This window comes from Octodon degus, unplaced genomic scaffold, assembly GCF_000260255.1.
Source record: "Octodon degus isolate 3935 unplaced genomic scaffold, OctDeg1.0 scaffold00438, whole genome shotgun sequence".
Classification (NCBI taxonomy): domain Eukaryota; kingdom Metazoa; phylum Chordata; class Mammalia; order Rodentia; family Octodontidae; genus Octodon; species Octodon degus.
The window spans coordinates 62007-68202 of NW_004525014.1; the positions used below are offsets into that span (position 1 = coordinate 62007).

The 6196-nt window shown below is 35.1% G+C and overlaps 1 pseudogene; it reads left to right on the top strand.

The window, feature by feature from the left end:
- Window positions 1-2313: 2313 nt before the first annotated feature.
- LOC101573612 lies at window positions 2314-3287 on the top strand (annotated as a pseudogene).
- The last annotated feature ends 2909 nt before the right edge of the window (window positions 3288-6196 follow it).

Consider the following 6196-nt stretch of genomic DNA (forward strand, 5'->3'; position numbering starts at 1 on the left):
TATACCATTATATACTTATATTCTTAAAATTATTGTGAAAATAGATGATTGGGCCATAAGAGTTTTCCTTTAATGTCTGTACATAGTCTGTTACTTAAGCAATGAGGAAGTCCATATATGTTCTCCAGCCTGTGGCTTATTGTACTGCTCTATTTATGACAAGTTCACCACGCAGACTTTAAGACGACTTATCATGAAATTTATTCATGTTTGATTTTCTCTTTGTATTTAAGAATCTCAGTCATCATGAATTCTATACTTAGTCTTCATTTCCATGGTTTGAACTCTTAGGCACAAAAATATCAGTCTTGACTTTTGAGGAAAGAAACTGAATAACAGAGTGGATAGCCCTCTGGATGGGAGGAAGAAAACCATGACGAGATATATGTATGTGGGAATCCCTGATTCTCTTTACAGTTATTGCTAGGGAGCCATTCAGCTTGTTCATTGAATTTTAAAATATCCTTTGGTTACACAATACGTTCCAAAATTATTGCTATGTTGCAAAAATGGGGAATGAATTTTCATACAACCATAATTTAAAATAAATAAATCAATATTTTAAGTGAAGAAAAACACAAAAGGAAGAAAGTAAAGGAAAGAAGAAAGTAAGGAAGGGAGAAGAAAATCTTATTGGACAGCAGTGTTGGTTTGTTGTTTGTTTACCTTTATTATTTTCAATGACCATGAAAATATTTTATCCTGATTGTTATCATTCTTCTCCATAATCATGCCAACCTAGATCAGATGACATTTGTTATATGTATTTCTTTCCGCTCTATTACCGGTTCTATTCTAAGTGGCTAACTGAGGGAAATTATCTCATTCTATTGGAAGTGGAGCCTGACATAAACTCTTGAGTCTAATTAGTGTATAGATTATCATCAGTAGCTGATTAAACACCCTCAAGACTGACTTGAACATCCTGTAATGTAGGGTGTGTAAAAGATAGACTTACATAATTTAAATAAAGTGTAATCTCTAAGTAGTTTTGCATTATGAACAAACAATAGAAGCTGGGAAGATACACACAGAAGTTCAATGACCACTTCTTTCATTGGAAAAGTGGTGATGAAAGATCTCTTTATTCCACCTTTTTTTAGTCCCACATTTTTGCTCTTAATTTTAATGTAATGAACCTTGTTATAAATGATACTGTGAAGTATAATTTAATTACGGTTATTTGTGGCATATTTAGTTGTTGTGAACCTTGTTGTTCTTTGGCTTGATCCATAAATATATCTAAAAATAATGCAAACTAGAATAAATCAACTTTCTATATTTTTTCAGAATAATTCTGATGAATTTCAAAGGGTATGAAGGTGTAAAAACAGAAACTGAAAAACATGAACTAAAATATTAAGAAGAATGCATAAATTTAAATATTACATAAATATAAATATTACAAAGAAAGATAAATGAAAATATTTTCGTTTTATAAGTTAATGGAATTCCATATATTTAGGAAAAAAGTGGGAATAAGCATAAGTTGTCATACAAATTTAGTAGCCACTTTGGCCCACATATATTCTTTTTTAAATTTTTAATTATTTCTTGATTTTTTTTTATTTTTTACTTTTTATGTATTTGGTGCAGGATCTACAGGGTCGCACTACACAGATCAGACTCATAATGAATCTCCTGTTTTCAGCCTCCCAAGCGCTGGGATTACAGGAAGGCACTACCACGCCCAGTCTCCAGCTCAGACATATTTATTAACCCTACTTAGACACCCCACATTAGACCTACTGGGGAGAGAGAAAATTTCTAAAAAATCAATACAATACTATAACAGAAGAAGCAGCTGCTGTATAGAATCAACTTAATTTGGCATATTCTACTTTTTAGCTAAATTTTATTAATATTTTGTCCTTCAATATTTACATTGGTGTTGTAAAATAATGTTCTCATTCTATAGGACAATATATTATAACATGAAAGTTTTATAAAATTGCCAAAAGTTCCAGAATTCTGAGCATCTTTTTCCTTTGATTTGTGCCTTGATGGTTTTCAATGTCAAAATAACATTGTTTTTAACTTGCTAGCTATGCTATTTAATATGTTTCGATACAGCACCAGCTGAAGAATTCAGGGAGAGTTAACTAGTTGCCCTGAGCAGTAGAAAATCTCAGAGAATTAGACCGAATGTGAACACATACCTCCATTTACCTACATTAATGACACCAAATACTGACCAACAATTTTCTCACTGTTTCCTAATGTATGAGATACTGTTCATACCTCATATATTGATAAAAGACATAGATTTCATGGTCCTTTTACATACAGTGATGTTAGTGTCTTCATTATTATATGGACTGTAACCTTTCTAACATCTTTAAGACTTTTTGATGTGTTTTCAGTATGAACAATATCACTGAAGTTACAGCATTTGTTCTCAGGGGCTTCACAAACGATACTCAACTGCAGATCATTCTCTTTTCCCACTTCTGGCAATTTATCTTTTTTACTGTCACAGCAAACATAGGACTGATTTCACTGGTCATTGGGGATTCCCTATTCCACAGTCCAATGTCCTATTTTTTGAGTGTTTATCATTCATGGATGCACGCTTTTCTACTGTTATTACACCAAAAATGTTAGGAGACTTTGTGTCCAAAACAAAGGTCATTTTATTTCTTGAGTGTGCATCGCAGATGTTTCTTGCTGTCACTTTTGGGACTGCAGAGTCCTTTCTCTTGGCGGAGATGGCTTACGACCGCTATGTGGCCATCTACAACCCGCTCCTGTTCTCTGTCAGTATGACACCCAGGGTCTTCGTGTCACTCATGGCCACTTCCTTCGTTGAAGAAGCATTGAATTCTACAATACATACAGTGGCTACTTTTAGCCTCTCTTTCTGCCGGTCCAATGAAATTAGCCATATATTTTGTGATATCCCCCCTCTCCTAGCTATCTCCTGTTCTGATACTCATATAAATGAGCTCCTGCTCTTTTTCTTCGTCACTTCCATTGAGGTGGTCACTATCCTGATTGTCCTCATCTCTTAGGGTCTCATCCTATTGGCCATTCTGAAAATGCCTTCTGCTGAGGGAAGAAGAAAAGTATTCTCCACATGTGGCACCCACCTTGCTAGATTGTCCCTTTATCACGGGACAGTCCTCTTCATGTACGTGAGACCAAGTTCCAGCTATGACTTGGAGCAGGACATGAGCATGTCCATATGTCACGCCGTTGTCATTCCCATGCTGACCTCTATCATCTAGAGCTTGAGGAACAAAGATATCACAGAGGAGATAAAAAATATTTATAAAATGTTGGTATAAAAGTGGATTTTTCTTTGCAAAATTGTAAGTGAATCATCTTGTTAAGTAGTTCTTGCCTGTTCATATTGAAATTGTAAGAATAAAAATCTTAGTCTAGCCATGCAGTTTTCCAAATACATGAGCCTTTCTTTCCTATTGAGTTTACATGCATGAATTTGCATGGCCACATGACAACTCCAATTGCATTACATTGCCATGGTCGCAATAAGAACATGAATTAGGTTGAGCTGTTTAAACACCATAGATGTATCTTCTTGGTTTCGGGTACTAAAGTTCAAAAGCAAGACATTGGCAGGTTGCTTTCCTTTGAGGTTTCTCTTTGTGGTTTATTGATGTCCAGCCTTATCCTCTGTCTTTGCATGACATTTCCTCTGGATGTGTCTGTGGCGTAATCTCTCTTTCCTGCAAGGATATCAGGCCCATTAGATTATAGCTCTAAACTTTTTCTGACTACCACTTACAGAACCTAACTCTTCATTTTAAAGTGCACTAGAACTGACAACTGTTACCTCTAGTGGACTTTCAGTAGCATGAAACTGATAAAAATATGCAGTCATTATGACCAGATACTAGAGAAGGATGAATTCAGTCTACTAAAGTTGGGGCAGTAAAATAGCGCACTGAAAAACTTATAGTTAAAAGTGTTTATACACTATTTTTTAAAAAATGGATAAAGATGGATAAAGAAGTGACGTATTCTGAATAAAAATAATAAAGCTGTAGGGTGATACATATGCTAAAACATTTGGATCAGTCACTACTGTTTTATTCATGACTCAAAATTTCCAAATCTATCTCAAAATTTGAATAATTATTTCATCAATTAAAGGAAAGAATTATTTAATTTTTGAGTTATTCAAAGATGAATGCAAGCCAAATTGCTCAGATGATTAAAGAACCTGTAAGCAGGCTCAGGGCTGGGCCTTCCACTCTCTGCCCGCCATGCCGACCCCACCACAGGGCACACTGAGATGACAACTGAGACTGGGCATGGTGGTAGGTGCCTGGAATCCCAGCTCTTGGGAGGCTGTAAACAGGTGAATCACTATGAGTCCAAACTAGGAGTAAGTCCCTGAACACCTTGTAGACCCTTCCCTTAAAAAAAAAGAGAGGAATGAAACAATTACTTTAAGAATAATACAAAGATGCATATTGGGTAGGGAGAGAGAAAGAAAAAGGAAAGTAAGTGATCACAACTTAAAAGTGGTGATCTAGTAATTAATTTATAGCATTGTTTAAATTGAAAGGAATTTTAAATCCTTTACTGGACTTTGGTTGCTGATGCAAAGGACCACTTGGAAGAATTCTTCTGCTGTGATAAACAGCAACACACACACATGGCCCAGGGCGGATTCAGTGCATGAAAATCTTGAGTAAGGAAACATTCCTTAAGTACCTTACAATCTCATGCTTGTTGGAGTAAGAGAAATTCATCTTCAACCTCTTATTTTGTTGAGACAGCCAGGTTGCCTGTTATGTGTTACCTCAGTGTTACCTGGTAGTTATACAGGTGCATACTGGCATCTGAATCTTTAAAATGGCTTGTCATTGCATGAAATAATTATTGATGAATATACTTTCTTTCCAACATTATAGTAAAGACTAACACTATGCTAAATACAGTGTGTTTCTTCTTCCCAGTGAATTATGTCTGAAAATTTTGTGACATGAAAATATTTTTCTAAGAAAGTCATTTTTATATACATACAAAACTTGATTTGTTCTTAATTTCATGAAAATTTTACAAAAAAAAATGACTTTTAGGGCTGGGGAGATAGCTGAGTAGAATAAGTGTTTGCCTGGGAAGCTCAAGTTCCTGAGTTCAATCCCAGGTAACGGAAAAGAAAGAGGCTTTCTATTCTCACTATGCATATTTTCAAAATCTTCCTTTGCTTCCTAGTTTTGGATTATTATTCCTTAATAATATATTTTGGCTTTACTGTTTTATTTTAATTTCTTCTTATTGTTCTCAAGATATCTGACTTGATTATATATTACTAGAGCAAGCATTTGCTCACTTAATTCACTAGAAATCCTATATCAGTCCACTCATTTCTCTTTTATAAATTAGAAGTAAACTGAAGAAGACAGAAATAGTAAAACACACCACACAAGGTTGCCTTCAGATGAAGCCAACCTCACTCCCAGACCAGAACGGAAGTTCCATCCCACTCCTGTGAGGTCTCAGAGCACAGGCCAGGACTAGGGCATCCTCCAATGCTTATTATGCCAGGTGTTGGTTAATAACAGGCCAACTGAGCAGATCATAGTGGACTGTACTGTAGTCATGAAGTGAGCAAAAGGTACAAAATGCACGGTATTATAATAAGTATACAAACCTCTAAATACACTTTTTAAAAAATTGGGGCATAAAGGATAAATGATGAGGAGAAATCGCTATTGTATAAACACAGTGTTAATCATCTTTGAGTTGTATCATTTTGTTCTTTGCATTTTTTTCCTGTTCTTTTCTAATGAGTGTGTGTTACTCCTATAGCTAAGTAATGCCTGTAAGTACAAAATGTTCCAGGTGAAAACTTTATTGTTACATTCTTTTATAAAATGAATCAATCATAATATGGGTATATCTCTGGGAACCTTCTTTTTTTTTTTTCCTGTCTGCTAGTAAACACTTCCTGATTCAGAACAGGAGAATAAATATTATTCTCTGTGAGTTTATATAGCTGTGAATCAACTTAAGAAGTTATTAAATGGAATTTGACAACAAATTAGAGTCTGTCACAACAGAAGATGGTTATGCTCTTAGAAGTGCAGCTCCTAAGAGAAAACAAACCAAAAAATTGTCCATTTAATCCTTGAACTTTTGTCCTTGAATTCATGCCAAGTAACATTGCTGGGAAATTGCTCCCTGATGATGACCAAGTGCCTCAGTTTTCTGGGTGCACATT